This window comes from Lissotriton vulgaris, unplaced genomic scaffold (assembly GCF_964263255.1).
Source record: "Lissotriton vulgaris unplaced genomic scaffold, aLisVul1.2 SCAFFOLD_1924, whole genome shotgun sequence".
NCBI lineage: Eukaryota > Metazoa > Chordata > Amphibia > Caudata > Salamandridae > Lissotriton > Lissotriton vulgaris.
The window spans coordinates 286,902-304,898 of record NW_028249199.1 but is presented as its reverse complement, the minus strand read 5'-3'; positions in this window follow the sequence as shown (position 1 = coordinate 304,898).

The following is a 17,997-nucleotide window of genomic DNA, read 5'->3' as shown; positions in this document are numbered from 1 at the left end:
GTATGAAGCTGTAATATGAATCAAATGGGGAGCGAGCTGTAACCGGCCGCAATGGGTCCCGAGCTGTAACATGTATCAATGGGCAGCGACCAGGAACTGGCCGCAGAATGTCCTAAACTGTAATATATATATATATCTATCAACGGGCACCGAGCTGTAACAGGCCTCAGTGGATCCCGAGCTGTAACATGAATCAATAGACACCGAGCTGTAACCGGCCGCAATGGGTCCCGAGCAGTAACATGTATCAATGGGCAGGGACCAGGAACTGGCTGCAGAATGTCCTAAACTGTAATATATATATCATTGGGCGGCGAGCTGTAACAGGTCTCAGTGGATCCCGAGCTGTAACATGAATCAATAGACACTGAGCTGTAACTGGCCTCAGTGGGTCCCGAGCTGTAACATTTATCAAGGGTCAGCGACCAGGAACAGGCCGCAGAATGTCCTAAACTGTAATATATATATATATATATCAATGGGCAGCGAGCTGTAACCGGCCGCAATGGGTATGAAGCTGTAATATGAATCAAATGGGGAGCGAGCTGTAACCGGCCGCAATGGGTCCCGAGCTGTAACATGTATCAATGGGCAGCGACCAGGAACTGGCCGCAGAATGTCCTAAACTGTAATATATATATATATCTATCAACGGGCACCGAGCTGTAACAGGCCTCAGTGGATCCCGAGCTGTAACATGAATCAATAGACACCGAGCTGTAACCGGACGCAATGGGTCCCGAGCAGTAACATGTATCAATGGGCAGCGACCAGGAACTGGCCGCAGAATGTCCTAAACTGTAATATATATATATATATATATATCAATGGGCAGCGAGCTGTAACAGGTCTGCGTGGATCCCGAGCTGTAACATGAATCAATAGACACCGAGCTGTAACCGGCCGCAATGGGTCCCGAGCTGTAACATGTATCAATGGGCAGCGACCAGGAACAGGCACCAGAATGTCCTAAACTGTAATATATATATATATATCAATGGGCAGCGAGCTGTAACAGGCCTCAGTGGGTCCCGAGCTGTAACATGAATCAATAGACACCGAGCTGTAACCGGCCGCAATGGGTCCCGAGCTGTAACATGTATCAATGGGCAGCGACCAGGAACTGGCCGCAGAATGTCCTAAACTGTAATATATATATATATATATCAATGGGCAGCGAGCTGTAACAGGTCTCAGTGGATCCCGAGCTGTAACATGAATCAATAGACACCGAGCTGTAACCGGCCGCAATGGGTCCCGAGCTGTAACATGTATCAAGGGTCAGCGACCAGGAACTGGCCGCAGAATGTCCTAAACTGTAATATATATATATATATATCAATGGGCAGCGAGCTGTAACAGGCCTCAGTGGGTCCCGAGCTGTAACATGTATCAATGGGCAGCGACCAGGAGCAGGCCGCAGAATGTCCTAAACTGTAATATATATATATATATATATATATCAATGGGCAGCGAGCTGTAACAGGCCTCAGTGGATCCCGAGCTGTAACATGATTCAATAGACACCGAGCTGTAACCGGCCGCAATGGGTTCCGAGCTGTAACATGTATCAAGGGTCAGCGACCAGGAACTGGCCGCAGAATGTCCTAAACTGTAATATATATATATATATCAATGGGCAGCGAGGTGTAACAGGCCTCAGTGGGTCCCGAGCTGTAACATGAATCAATAGACACCGAGCTGTAACCGGCCGCAATGGGTCCCGAGCTGTAACATGTATCAATGGGCAGCGAGCTGTAACAGGCCTCAGTGGATCCCGAGCTGTAACATGAATCAATAGACACCGAGCTGTAACCGGCCGCAATGGGTCCCGAGCTGTAACATGTATCAATGGGCAGCGACCAGGAACAGGCCGCAGAATGTCCTAAACTGTAATATATATATATATATATATATATATATCAATGGGCAGCGAGCTGTAACAGGTCTCAGTGGATCCCGAGCTGTAACATGAATCAATAGACACCGAGCTGTAACCGGCGGCAATGGGTCCCGAGCTGTAACATATATCAATGGGCAGCGACCAGGAACTGGCCGCAGAATGTCCTAAACTGTAATATATATATATATATATCAATGGGCAGCGAGCTGTAACAGGCCTCAGTGGATCCAGAGCTGTAACATGAATCAATAGACACCGAGCTGTAACCGGCCGCAATGGGTCCCGAGCTGTAACATGTATCAATGGGCAGCGACCAGGAACTGGCCGCAGAATGTCCTAAACTGTAATATATATATATATATATATCAATGGGCAGCGAGCTGTAACAGGCCTCAGTGGATCCCGAGCTGTAACATGAATCAATAGACACCGAGCTGTAACCGGCCGCAATGGGTCCCGAGCTGTAACATGTATCAATGGGCAGCGACCAGGAACAGGCCGCAGAATGTCCTAAACTGTAATATATATATATATATATATCAATGGGCAGCGACCAGGAATAGGCCTCAGTGGATCCCGAGCTGTAACATGAATCAATAGACACCAAGCTGTAACCGGCCGCAATGGGTCCCAAGCTGTAACATGTATCAATGGGCAGCGACCAGGAACTGGCCGCAGAATGTCCTAAACTGTAATATATATATATATATCAATGGGCAGCGACCAGGAACAGGCCTTAGTGGATCCCGAGCTGTAACATGAATCAATAGACACCGAGCTGTAACCGGCCGCAATGGGTCCCGAGCTGTAACATGTATCAATGGGCAGCGACCAGGAACTGGCCGCAGAATGTCCTAAACTGTAATATATATATATATATCAATGGGCAGCGACCAGAAACAGGCCGCAGAATGTCCTACACTGTAATATATATATATATATATCAATAGACACCGAGCTGTAACCGGCCTCAGTGGATCCCGAGCTGTAACATGAATCAATGGGCAGCGACCAGGAACTGGCCGCAGAATGTCCTAAACTGTAATATATATATATATATATATATATATATATATATATATATATATATATATATATATATATATATCAATGGGCAGCGAGCTGTAACAGGCCTCAGTGGATCCCGAGCTGTAACATGTATCAATGGGCAGCGACCAGGAACTGGCCGCAGAATGTCCTAAACTGTAATATATATATATATATATATCAATGGGCAGCGAGCTGTAACAGGCCTCAGTGGATCCCGATCTGTAACATGAATCAATAGACACCGAGCTGTAACCGGCCGCAATGGGTCCCGAGCTGTAACATGAATCAATAGACACCGAGCTGTAACCGGCCGCAATGGGTCCCGAGCTGTAACATGTATCAAGGGTCAGCGACCAGGAACTGGCCGCAGAATGTCCTAAACTGTAATATATATATATATATATCAATGGGCGGCGAGCTGTAACAGGTCTCAGTGGATCCCGAGCTGTAACATGAATCAATAGACACCGAGCTGTAACCGGCCGCAATGGGTCCCGAGCTGTAACATGTATCAAGGGTCAGCGACCAGGAACTGGCCGCAGAATGTCCTAAACTGTAATATATATATATATATATATCAATGGGCAGCGACCAGGAACAGGCCGCAGAATGTCCTAAACTGTAATATATATATATATATATCAATGGGCAGCGAGCTGTAACAGGCCTCAGTGGATCCCGAGCTGTAACATGAATCAATAGACACCGAGCTGTAACCGGCCTCAATGGGTCCCGAGCTGTAACATTTATCAAGGGTCAGTGTGCTGTAACAGGCCGCAATGGGTATGAAGCTGTAATATGTATCAATGGGCAGCGAGCTGTAACAGGCTGCAGTGGGTCCCAAGCTGTAATTGCCTTTATTAGGCCCCGAGCTGTGACACGCTCAAGCCTCATAGGCCTCATGCAGCTCTGGGCATCAATCAGCCTCAAGTAGTAACAGACATTAATGTGATTCAAGCTGTAATCAGTATTAATGGGTCTCAACTAGTAACAGGTAACAATCGCCTTCATTCTTTAATAGGCATTAATGGCCCCCAAGCTAGTATAGGCATCAGTGAGTCTAAAATTGTAAAATGCATCAGTGGATTCTCAAGATGAGCGTCACAGAAGACCATGTGTCTGGATATGAGTTACTTGGTAAAATTACTGATTCCAGCTGGTTATGGCACCCCTGCAACATGCAACGATGAGCTTGTGCCCCCCAGAATGGAGAAAGATGATGTGGATATGAAATGACCAGGCTCTTTACTGCAAATGGATATCTAATTGCAGAGATATTTTTTCTCCCATTTATCACCTTAATTGACCACGTGGGTAATTTGATCCATGGGGAGGAATTGGGGTTGTGGGTGGGGGTGAAGCTCCACGGTTTACTGCCCAGTCCTCTTTTTATGGTTACAGTCCTTGTAGTGCCGAGAAGCTCTGCCCAGAGATTGTCCCCTCCATGGACAGGTGCGGGGCTTTCAATATTCTTTTGATCTTATGAAAGCAGTACCTTTCTTTCCGTGTCTCTCTGCTTCTCTCCTATTGAACACAGGGTCTTTCGTGGGTACTTTTGCCCAGTTTTTTTCTCCTGTTTCCTGAACTCAGAGACACATGGAATGTGTTGCCAGGGTGATAATGCATCTTGACAGCCAGAGCACGCACTACACATGCCCCACCAGCAGGGTGCGTGTATCCTGCAGGCCTCCAGGCCTTCACTCCAGGGGCAAAAGTCACCAAACGTGCCAGGAAAGAGGGAACGTTTCTCACACCAAAATCACCCACAATGCACCATTGAGCTGTGTATCATCATGGACAGGGCCGGCTTTAGCACAGGCGGCGCCCAGTGCAACAATATTTTTGGTGCCCCCCCCCATGACCACCTGCGCAACAAATTCCCGCACTACCACCACTCCGTAAGAGTCTCCATAACCACTCTCACTCAGATGAATTTAATTCGATTTATAGTGTCACTCATAAAAGTGAAGGGTGTCAGAGCACTTTACATTACACACACATTACTCAATCATATGTGCGTAAATCAATGTATAGGAAACGTTTCATAAGACAGAGCGGTAGGATTTATATGTCATCCATTCTGGTAGGCAGTAAAGTTTAGGGGGGCTTGATCTGGAGAAGCAAAACTCAATTTAAAAGGTAAGACCATGATTGGGGATTATCTTTAATAATTGGAATTGATTTCTACCCAAATCAATACTTTGTACAACATTTGAATATTGAAAGTCTGCATTTCAGTTCTTTGATGACAGTTAATAGCTCACGGATTGTTATTAGTTTTTTATCTAATAAACTACAGGTAACAAAAGAAAGTTTCTGACAAAGCAGTAACCCCCTAACCTGTTTACGTTCTGTTCACTTCGGGATTTGCGCGATGCACATTCTTTGCAGCAGGCATGTTGACCCTCTGCGCTAACTTATGATGAATCAAAACATCCCCAGTCAAAACTCCAACTAGACAAAACTTCTTTTTCTTCGGGAAGAACATCACATCGATCCCCGGAGTAGGCTTGACATTTTTATTGTTGACTGGAAATTGCTGGAGGTCAGGAACACTGCTACCTGTGCTGTTAAAAACAATATAGGATAGCAACCCGGCGCCCTCATGCAAAGTCAGCACCCGGTGCGGTGGCACCGGTGGCACCGCCCTAGAGCCGGCCCTGATCATGGACAAGGGTCGAAGCTGCGACCCCTGGCTTGCCCTCTGCTACTCCTGGCACTGCCTTGGCGACCCCTGGCCGCAGAGGTGGCAAATTCAGTGGCAGGAACACAGGGGCAGCTGGGGCATCACACTCTTTATTGTCTGTCAATTCTTTATTCCACTAATGTGTAAGTATGATTGTGTGAGTGAAAGTGGGTGTCAAAGGGCGTGTAATGTCACTTCCGCTACCCCTGGTATTATGGTGAATTGAGGTCCATGTATATCAGTTGTTGCTTGGCAGCAGTTTGTGTTACTCCAGTAAGGACTTGTATGTGTCTAGCTTAAGGTGTGCTTCTGTGGTGAATGGCTTGTAGAGTCAAACCCCTCCAGTTGTAGAAAAATACAAAAAAAAGTCAGAGCAGCAAAGTTTTAGGAAACACCAATGAAGTATTTCAAGCATAACCCTATAGATCTGCTTGTGTCCGGTTTCAACTAAATATAGTGCCTAGCTTATGTTAAAGCGCCTGCAACAGACGGTTTCCCATCAAACACTGGGTCGCTTCCTCACTTGCCTTTTCATCAGCCTCACCAGCAGCGATATCAATGTATCGCCCATTTCTGTTAAAAGTTTTAACCATTTGGGAGTCTTTAGAAATACGCTGTAAACCTTATTGTGGACAGGTAATGTGTACTACCCACTCCCTCATGCAACAACCATGAGTTCTGGGTTTGTGGTAGGTCTGAGATATGTGAGGGTTGTCTGAAATGTGTGTTTCTTTCAAATAAATGTTTATATAGTACAACTATTGAACTGATGAGACACGCTGAAGGAATTCTAGGCACTCGAATATCGAAGTAGTGGCTGCTCCCATTGCGAAGTGGTGGAGTGGGGGAGGGGGAAAACAAACCAAAAACATCACGGAAGACAGAACTAAAAATATATAAAATTGCACTTACCTGCTCCGACGGCTGCCCACGTGCTCCCGAAACTCTTCTTCCTGATGTCAGAAACTGCTGCCCACTGGGCAGGATCCCAGATGCCAATCCCAGGGCTTTTCTCATGCTGGGAATACTGTTTCCTGGTTCGGCCCCCAGACAGGAACTGGGAGCCTGTGTTGGTTCTCCACCCGGCTGTACAACACAGCTAAGGGTTGGAGAAAGGCTACTGCGCATGACGGTCTGGCCCACCCTTCCCCCATCCTCCTGGGGCTGCAGCGTCACTATGGATGGCCCGATGCCCGATCATATCATCTTTGTGTGCATTTTGTAAAAACTAAAATCGAGAGCAAATAAAACAACTTGAGAATTGCACCAACAAACAAAATCAAGTAAGAAATAAAAGAATGGCAGAGTAAGATGAGAAACAAAACAGCAGCGAATAAAGTGAGGAAAAGAAAAGACATGAGGAGCAGGGAAAATAACATGATGAAAGTAAAAATGCAAGATAAAGAAATGAAACAATAAAATAAAGACAGCATAAAGAATGACAAAGAAACAAAAGAGAAAGTATGGACGAAGGAATGAGAAAAGATATTCTGGACAAGAGAAAGTCTGAGAATAAACTTTAGAAAGAAGAAAAGAAATGAGGAGCGAGGGAAGGCAATGAGATAAAAGAACAAAATTAAGACTAAAACAATACGAAACACAAAGCCCACAAAAGAATTAAACAAGGAAGGAATGAAAGAAAGTGTAAGGAGAATGAGGTGAGATGTAGATGTTAAAACTGAGAAAAGAAAAAAAGCCGGAAGAAATTAGCAGGGAAAAAGAAAACAAACAGGAAAAAGAAATCAAAGACAGTGCACTCACCTTTCATGCAAGACAGGTCAAATTAGCACACGTTCATGGGTAAACTTGTGAGCAGTAGCACCACGCCAAGGTTTTGACCTTTGCTACTGAACATTCACACCATTCACACCTTCATTCATACTTCCTTGCTTCCCATCAGACCCACAGACATTCCGCACCCAGCTCCAGATAGGGGCGGTGCCAGAGTTCCTGGAGCTCAAGGCAACATTCAATTCGCCTGAAGGAGAACTCCAGAAATTGCTATTAAAAGCTGTTTGGTACAATAACAAGGAACCTCATAAGGCCTTACCACACCTTATGGAAGCTCCGCCCCCACCTCAAAGTGCATCTCACTGGTAGTTTGCAAGCTGGTGCCTGGTTTCTCCCACTGAACAATCAAACAAGTAAATGGCAGAGGCCATGAGACGCAGAACTGCCACGGCCATCCTGTGAGTCTGATGTTAGCTCGGTGGTCCCAGGTCCCTCATTCACACCATTCATAGCCCAGTCCACAGACTGCACTCCCACTGTAGGCATCCCCGACTACGGCTGTGAGTGGTGAATGATGTCATAAAGCCTGTAAAGGCCAGGGTATGATGTAGTAGATGACATCACAAGGGATTGTTGGGAAATGCTGATAACACTCCAGGAAGCAGGAGAGAAAAGGAAGAAAGCATCCAGGAACAAGGCACAGAACAGGAAGAAAACAGTGCACACCCCTTTCATCCAAAACAGGTCAAATTAGCACAAGTTCATGGGTAAACTTGTGAGCAGTAGCACCACGCCAAGGTTTTGACCTTTGCTACTGGGCATTCACACCATTCACACCTTCATTCATACTACCGCGCTTCACATTAGACCCACAGACATTCCGCACCCAGCTCCAGATAGGGGCGGTGCCAGAGTTCCTGGAGCTCAAGGCAAAATTCAATTCACCGGCAAAGAGAACCCCAGGAATTGCTATTAAAAGCGGTTTACTGCAACGTCAAGGAACCTCATAAGGCCTTACCACACCTTATGGAATGCTCCGCCCTCATCTCAAAGTGCATCTCTCTGGCGGTCTGCGAGGTGCTGCCTGTTTTCTCCCACTGAACGACCAAGCAACACATGGCAGAGGCCTCGAGAAGCAGAACTGCCACGGCCATCCTGTGAGTCTGATGTTAGCTCGGTGCCCCCAAGTCCCCCATTCACACCTTCATTCATACTACCGCGCTTCCCATTAGACTCACAGACATTCCGCACCCCGCTCCAGATAGGGGCGGTGCCAGAGTTCCTAGAGCGAAAGGCAAAATTCAATTCGCCTGCAAAGAGAACCCCAGGAATTGCTATTAAAAGTCGTTTACTGCAACGACACGGAACCTCATAAGGCCTTCCCACACCTTATGGAAAGCTCCGTCCCCCCCACCTCAAAGTGCATCTCTCTGGCGGTCTGCGAGGTGCTGCCTGTTTTCTCCCACTGAACAACCAAACAACACATGGCAGAGGCCTTGAGAAACAGAACTGCCACGGCCATCCTGTGAGTCTGATGTTAGCTTGGCCCCCATTCACACCTTCATTCATACTACCTTGCTTCACATTAGACCCACAGACATTCCGCACCCAGATCCAGATAGGGGCGGTGCCAGAGTTCCTGGAGCTCAAGGCAAAATTGAATTCGCCTGCAAAGAGAACCCCAGGAATTGCTATTAAAAGCGGTTTACTGCAACGTCAAGGAACCTCATAAGGCCTTACCACACCTTATGGAATGCTCCGCCCCCACCTCAAAGTGCATCTCTCTGGCGGTCTGCGAGGTGCTGCCTGTTTTCTCCCACTGAACGACCAAACAACACATGGCAGAGGCCTCGAGAAGCAGAACTGCCACAGCCATCCTGTGAGTCTGATGTTAGCTCAGTGCCCCCAAGTCCCCCATTCACACCTTCATTCATACTACTGTGCTTCCCATTAGACTCACAGACATTCCGCACCCCGCTCCAGATAGGGGCGGTGCCAGAGTTCCTAGAGCGAAAGGCAAAATTCAATTCGCCTGCAAAGAGAACCCCAGGAATTGCTATTAAAAGTCGTTTACTGCAACGACACGGAACCTCATAAGGCCTTCCCACACCTTATGGAAAGCTCCGTCCCCCCCACCTCAAAGTGCATCTCTCTGGCGGTCTGCGAGGTGCTGCCTGTTTTCTCCCACTGAACGACCAAACAACACATGGCAGAGGCCTCGAGAAGCAGAACTGCCACGGCCATCCTGTGAGTCTGATGTTAGCTCAGTGCCCCCAAGTCCCCCATTCACACCTTCATTCATACTACTGTGCTTCCCATTAGACTCACAGACATTCCGCACCCCGCTCCAGATAGGGGCGGTGCCAGAGTTCCTAGAGCGAAAGGCAAAATTCAATTCGCCTGCAAAGAGAACCCCAGGAATTGCTATTAAAAGTCGTTTACTGCAACGACACGGAACCTCATAAGGCCTTCCCACACCTTATGGAAAGCTCCGTCCCCCCCACCTCAAAGTGCATCTCTCTGGCGGTCTGCGAGGTGCTGCCTGTTTTCTCCCACTGAACAACCAAACAACACATGGCAAAGGCCTCGAGAAGCAGAACTGCTGCGGCCATCCTGTGAGTCTGATGTTAGCTCGGTGCCCCCAAATCCCCCATTCACACCTCTTTCACACCATTCATAGCCCAGTCCACAGACTGCACACACACTGCAGGCATCCCCGACTACACCTCGATATATAGCAAAGAGGAGAATGATGTCATAAAGCCTGCAGGGCCAGGGGTGTGATGTAGTACATGATGTCACAAACCTGCCAGGGTCAGGGGTATGATGTAGGAGATGACATCACAACCGATTGAAGGGAAATGCTGATAACACTCAAGGCTGCCTTTGGGGACCAGTGATACATTATGTTGGTAGATATAGGTCCATCTGTCGCATAACATCACAGAAGCAGAAGATTGAGCGAAGGAAGTCAGTTACAATAATCTTATTATTAAGGTTTCCTGTTTTCTCTTCATTGCATACATGTTAACAGAATCTGTAAAGGCGCTGGAGAGATGGGCCTAGTGCACTGCACAGGAATGCACAGCTTTTCCTTCTGCTTCTTTCTATCTGCTCTGCCCACTTCACAGGTGTGATCAGGTATTCAAATGTCAGGGTGGGACCTAAGGATTCGAAGACACCCTACATCTTTCTTCTGCACTGACTAGCAGAGCCTGGCAGCGGTCTTACGGCTGGGCTCTGTCTCTTCATCTGTTTGAAGGCTGCCATGGACTCCTTCTTACGGCTGGGCTCTGAGTCTTCATCTGTGTGAAGACTGCCATGGACTCCTTCTTATGGCCGGGCTCTGAGTCTTCATCTGTGTGAAGACTGCCATGGACTCCTTCTTACGGCTGGGCTCTGAGTCTTTATGTGTGTGAAGACTGCCATGCACTCCTTCTTACGGCTGGGCTCTGAGTCTTCATCTGTGTGAAGACTGCCATGGACTCCTTCTTACGGCTGGGCTCTGAGTCTTCATCTGTGTGAAGACTGCCATGGACTCCTTCTTACGGCTGGGCTCTGAGTCTTCATCTGTGTGAAGACTGCCATGGACTCCTTCTTACGGCTGGGCTCTGAGTCTTCATCTGTGTGAAGACTGCCATGGACTCCTTCTTACGGCTGGGCTCTGAGTCTTCATCTGTGTGAAGACTGCCATGGACTCCTTCTTGTGGCTGGGCTCTGAGTCTTCATCTGTGTGAAGACTGCCATGGACTCCTTCTTATGGCTGGGCTCTGAGTCTTCGTCTGTGTGAAGACTGCCATGGACTCCTTCTTATGGCCGGGCTCTGAGTCTTCATCTGTGTGAAGACTGCCATGGACTCCTTCTTGTGTGACTACTCACAGCTTCAAGAGCAATGCACAAGTTCATGAAATAGAAGGTAGCTCTGGATACCCTGGGTGTCAAGGTGCCCAAAGAATCTGTAGTCTTGGAATCTCCTGTTTTCTACTCAAAAAATCAAGAGATCACACATAGCTGCGGCTTCAACCTTAAAAAAGATTTATGTTTTGTGCAAGAGGCGTTCCAAATGTAGAATTTGCATTCCATACATAGCTCCTGCATTCCAAATTAGAAGCGTTGTTCCAATCTACATTCTAAAGGAATTCTTTCCATTCCAAATTAGAACTCTCATTCCAAACTTAGAACGTCCTTTACAAAATAGAACTGTCAATCTTAGAACTCAAATTTCATTTGAGCAAGGCCTGAACATTACTTCGTGCCTTCATTGTGACACCACAAACACCTTCATTACAAGTTTGTACATTCGATTTTTGCGCTGAAACTGGAGTTTCCGATCTAAGGGATGTTGCAAAAAAAAAGTTACACTACTGCACTCACTGCGATACTCATGGACAGATTTGGTCGGGTAAAACCTTGTGGAACTTGTCCATGGAAAACAGCTCTGTACTTCAGAAAAGTCTTGACAAAATCAGGGCAGAAAGGTGGACATCAGCTATAATTCACCTTTGCTGGGAGGAAAATGCCAAGCAGGGCAATATTCTGCATCATAGAATGTTCAAACCCTACAGTATCGTCGATTGAAGTTATGGAATGTCTGATACGGTGTCCGCACAGCACTGATGTTGTTTCGATTTAGATGTCTGTATATAGGTTTTCCTAAAACATGCCCTTATATAGGCACACTTTGCATTAGCCTTATGTAGGCACAAGATCGCAGCCCTTATTTAGGCATTAGCCATGCTCTCCAAATATGGCATGGTCACCTACTTCCGTCCACCCCAACGTCACAAGTGTTTAGAAACCAGACCCTTAAGCCATTGGGACTTTCCCTAGTCTAGGATTATTGATTTCTCCAATAACTCATTTATTATGCATGAACAGCTATGCCTTAATGGTTCATTCATGATGTCTTCCTCTGCCCGACTTTACGTCAATGCTAACATTCCAAGGCACCTACCAGGTATAAATATACCTTCCCGACGGCTGCACGGCTTGATTCGCCTAGGCTCGCCTCGGCAAGTTCGGAAGAAACCACGACTCCAGGAGAATTTATGTCCCAGCCTGACGCACTGACTAGATGCTGTCATCCATGCTAGCAGAGAATCCAGCTTCCAGTGTTCTGACTCCCTTTGCGGGGTGTTAGAGTTTGAGACCTGGAAAGAGATTCCCACCTCTCTCATTCTAAGGTATGGAGCAGACTAGAACCTAGAGGGACTCTTGGCATACAAAACTATAGCTTACCATACTATAGAATACAGCACCTACTTCTTACCTTGTACTACACTTAGGTTAGGTACACTGGGGTAGAACTAGTTAGAAGCATCAGATGAGTATCCACTTTTTAGCCTGTCTTATTTATGTATATGTATATGAATATGTGTCATAGCGAAACGACAATGCTATTGCAGTATTATTTCTTCTTACTACTTACGCTGTACGTAATATATCTTGCATACTGTCTTGCGATTGTAACAGCTCATATCTCTTACACGAGAAACAAGACTGTTCAATAAATCCATTTTATTGGAAAGCCCGTCTATCTCTTTCTGTGTAATTCTAAAGAAACTAAGCATGCACAATTGACTGAGTGAAACTGTGTGATGGAACCACGGTCCCTTCCTCGCTGATGCCACGTCTCCCCTCCCGGTCCCGACAGCATTTCCCCGTTTCACGGACACCCATGACAACCAGGACTCCACCCCTTTCTTTTTCCCTACAGGAGCCAGTCACGACGCGGAACCAACAGGAAGTGCATCCCCGCGACCCCGGAAGTCCCTCCCCCTGTCAGGAGGCGGACCACAGAAAAGCAGGAAGAACGGACAACACCGCGTTCAAGCAGGAAGACTCGTGGCAGGAGACGGCGTGCGACGAACCCCGGGAGAAGAGAGACGAACCCGAAACAGGAGACGAGGTCTGGACGGAGGACTGGTGGAGTCCAGAAGAGGAAGCTGGAGAGCGGCCCCAACTCAAGGACGGAGTTGCTGTGGGCCAAGTGAGTACCAGTTCCGCGTGTGTGTAAATAGTAGCCTGTAAATACGACCCCTGTAAAGTAGCGTCCCCCCTCACCTTCCACCTCGCACTGTGAATAGAGTATATAGTTGAGTGAGAGTGGCACTATCACGAGTGTATATAAAATATCCCACACATCCCGGCACAGAATCACCCTTCTCCTTATCCGTGCTGTCTCTACCCCTCTCGTACCTCCCCCCCCCCTCCTCACGCTCGCTCTGGTCCCCACACACCCGGTGAAGGAAACAGTCACAAACCCTGGGTCTGACCGGAAGAACTAACGGCCACTATTCTCTCTCTCCTTTCCCCACTTCCGAGGAACCACCGATTTAGGCCCAGATCCTTGTACTGGGGTGAATGTATGACATTGTTCTACATTCTGTCCATCAACTGTGTTTTTTGCAATTTTCACCCGAGTGTGCTGGGTATACTCAGACGTGAGTCCCAGGCTCTCCACACCACTGGAGTCAAGCTATCCAGGCTGAATGAAGGCTGATAGCCAGAAACCGGTCCTTGGATGCTTGATTCCGGTCTGGGAAAGACATGGCTTGGTAGTTCGGACTGGACTGTTCCCATGGGGCACAGGGTCAGAGCTGATTTGCATATAGCCAGTGTCTAACCCAGGGTGGTGTGGAGTGCAAAAAAACGATGGATTTAGGCCAAGATCCTTGTACTGGGGTGAATGTATGACATTGTTCTACATTCTGTCCATCAACTGTGTTTTTTGCATGTTTCACCCCGAGTGTGCTGGGTATACTCAGACGTGAGTCCCAGGCTCTCCACACCACTGGAGTCAAGCTATCCAGGCTGAATGAAGGCTGATAGCCAGAAACCGGTCCTTGGATGCTTGATTCCGGTCTGGGAAAGACATGGCTTGGTAGTTCGGACTGGACTGTTCCCATGAGGCACAGGGTCAGAGCTGATTTGCATATAGCCAGTGTTTAACCCAGGGTGCTGTGGAGTGCAAAAAAATGATGGATTTAGGCCCAGATCCTTGTACTGGAGTGAATGTATGACATTGTTCTACATTCTGTCCATCAACTGTGTTTTTTGCAATTTTCACCCCGAGAGTGCTGGGTATACTCAGACGTGAGTCCCAGGCTCTCCACACCACTGGAGTCAAGCTATCCAGGCTGAATGAAGGCTGATAGCCAGAAACCGGTCCTTGGATGCTTGATTCCGGTCTGGGAAAGACATGGCTTGGTAGTTCGGACTGGACTGTTCCCATGGGGCACAGGGTCAGAGCTGATTTGCATATAGCCAGTGTCTAACCCAGGGTGGTGTGGAGTGCAAAAAAACGATGGATTTAGGCCCAGATCCTTGTACTGGGTGAATGTATGACATTGTTCTACATTCTGTCCATCAACTGTGTTTTTTGCATGTTTCAATGGGCAGCGAGCTGTAACAGGTCTCAGTGGGTCCGAAGCTGTAACATGTATCAATGGGAAGAGAGCTGTAACTGTTCTCAATGGGTCCAAAGCTGCAACATATATCAAGGAGTAGCATGCTGTAACAGGCCCAAGGTGAAGTATGTATAAATGGGCAGCGAGCTGTAACAGGTCTCAGTATGTCCCGAGAGGTAACATGAATCAATGGGCAGCGATCTGTAACTGTTCTCAGCGTGTCCCAGACTTCATTTTGTATCAATGGTCAGCGATCTGTAACTGTTCTCAGCGTGTCCCAGACTTTAGTATGTATCAATGAGCAGCGATCTGTACCTGTTCTCAGCGTGTCCCAGACTTCATTTTGTATCAATGGGCAGCGATCTGTAGCTGTTCTCAGCGTGTCCCAGACTTTAGTATGTATCAATGGGCAGCGAGCTGTAACTGTTTTCTGCGTGTCACCAGACTTTATTATGTATTAATGGGCAGCGATCTGTAACTGTTCTCAGCGTGTCCCAGACTTTAGTATGTATCAATGAGCAGCGAGCTGTAACTGTTCCCAGCGTGTCCCAGACTTTATTATGTATCAATGGGCAGCGAGCTGTAACTGTTCTCAAGTTCTCAAATTGTAGTATGTATAAATAGGCAGTGTGCTGTAACAGGCCATAGTGGGTCTTAAAATGTAACATGTTTCAATGGGCAGCAACCTGTAATAGGCCCCAGTGGGTCCCACGCTGTAAGATGTTTCAATGGGCAGCGAGCTGTAACAGGTCTCAGTGGGTCCAAAGCTGTAACATGTATCAATGGGAAGAGAGCTATACTGTTCTCAATGGGTCCAAAGCTGCAACATATATCAAGGGGTAGCATGCTGTAACAGGCTGCAGTGTGCCCAAGGTGTAGTATGTATAAACGGGCAGCGAGCTGTAACAGGTCTCAGCGTGTCCCAGACTTTAGTATGTATCAATGGGAAGAGAGCTATACTGTTCTCAATGGGTCCAAAGCTGCAACATATATCAAGGGGTAGCATGCTGTAACAGGCCCAAGGTGAAGTATGTATAAATGGGCAGCGAGCTGTAACAGGTCTCAGTATGTCCAGAGCGGTAACATGTATCAATGGGTAGTGAACTGTAACAGGTCTCAGTGGGTTCCGAGAGGTAGCATGAATCAATGAGAAGAAAGCTGTAACAGCTGTATCATTTATTAATGGGTGCCCAGCTGTTCCAGGTTTCAGTGGGTCCCAAAATGCAATATGTATCATTGAGCAACGAGCTGCTACAGACCGAAGTGGGTTCCAAGCTGTAATATGAATCAATGCGCAGCGAGGTGTAATAGGTCACAGGGGGTCCCAAGCGGTAAAATGTATCAATTGGCAGCGAGCTGTAACAGGCCACAGTGAGTCCAAAGCTGTAAAATGTCAAGTCAAATCAAGAAAGCTTTATTCGCCTATGCAAGTCATAAACGCATTGTAATTAAAAAGAAGTGGAACAATAATTACAGAAATTTAAGATCTGAATTAAACAATTGTGCAAGTAAGCAATCAGGACCATCATTATGTTAAAAAATAAGAAGAAGATTAAAAAGACACATTGTTAAAATAACACATATAAAACAATCGTTGGCCCATCAGCAAGGGTAGAGGAGCCCGCAGGACGACGTAAGCTCAATCCTGCCCACTAGTAGGACCTCATCCTGCACTTTATTCATCCTTGATTTGTTTAGTGCGTATAGTCCACATCCACCTCAAATATTTTGCCACCGGAACTGCATACCTGGGAGATGGATCAGTGAAAAGGATACGCAGGGCTGTGGTATGTGATCTTGTAGCCAGGTTCTTTTGTAGCTGGACCAGCCAAACTTTACGTGGGCTAGCGTACGAAGGACAAACAAAGAGCACGTGTGCAAATGATTCTACCTGTGTAGTGCATAAGTGACATTTGTTGCCCCTAATAACGGACCATTTAGATGTAAAATACTTCAATGGAAGAGATCCAGATCTAAATTGGAAATAGAGTTTGCGATCCAGAGGGTTCCCAATAATGTCCCAATACGGCTCAAGGCCAGGGCATGGCTTGGTCTGAAGAAAAAGCCCCGAGAGAGAAGTTGTATCCTGGCGCCTAAACTCATCATGCACCACTGTTTCCCAATGAACTTCTTTAAGACAATTTTTTGTTGGGAATGTTTCGGTGGGGGGTGAATCCCACAGGTATTGCAGGCCCATTTTATTTAACAAACTTCTCAGTTTGCGCAGCCAACTAATTTCACAGAAGCAGTCCGTGTTTACGATATCCCTTAGGCCCTGTGTGAACACTGGCAATTCCTTTGTACACCAGATTCTACGCCAGAATCGTATTGGGCGTAGTATGGCCAGGTCCTTCAGAGCTTATCTTCCTAGGTCGTTCCTTAGAGGGAGCATCGGTATACTTTGTGGCATACCGTAATTGCGCTGAAGAACGTGTGTTCCGCTATTGTAAGGTGAGCCAAGTTTCCAAAGTTCCACAGCTCAGCCCTGTAGAGAACTGAGCTCACCACTTTGGTATTGTAACTTTGGAGTACCCGGCTTAGGGGTTTAGTAAAAGTAGTTTTACATTATTTTCTTAGGGTTCCAGCGAGCTGCTGATGCTTTAGTGTCATGCCTCAATGTGTGGCTTCCACCTCATATCCTTCTGCAGTTTGATGCCAAGATAAATAAAAGCACCAACCTGCTCCAGGGGTAGCCCATCCATCATCACAGCACCAGAGTTCATCTGTTCGGCTATCAAGCCTTACACCCCAGGGAGAGTACTTCGATCCTCTCATCAGGCCCTCTTAACTGTTCCCCGATTTAAAAAGAAAAAGGCTGGCGGCACCAAGTTTTCTGTTCTGGCCCCTGTGTTTTGGAACTCCCTGCCCGCGGCACTTCGCACAACATCCTCCTACACTGAATTCAGGAAAAACCTTAAAACCTTCCTTTTCTCTCGCGCTTTTGCTGCCTAACTCTCCTCGCTTGCCATCCCCTCGCATTCTGAAGCGCCATGAAACCGCATGGTATAAGTGCGCTATATAAATGTTTTTAAATTCAAATTCAAATCATCATTCTCCCTTTAAACGATCTATGCTAATTGAATGCCATAAACGTTGCCTTAGGAAATTAATTTTAAGACCCCTCAGAAGACAAAACTCTTCAAAGCGCTGGAGGGCACGCTGCAAGCCCCCTGGCGTTTCTGAGATTATCAGCATGTTGTCCACGAACATTAAAATTG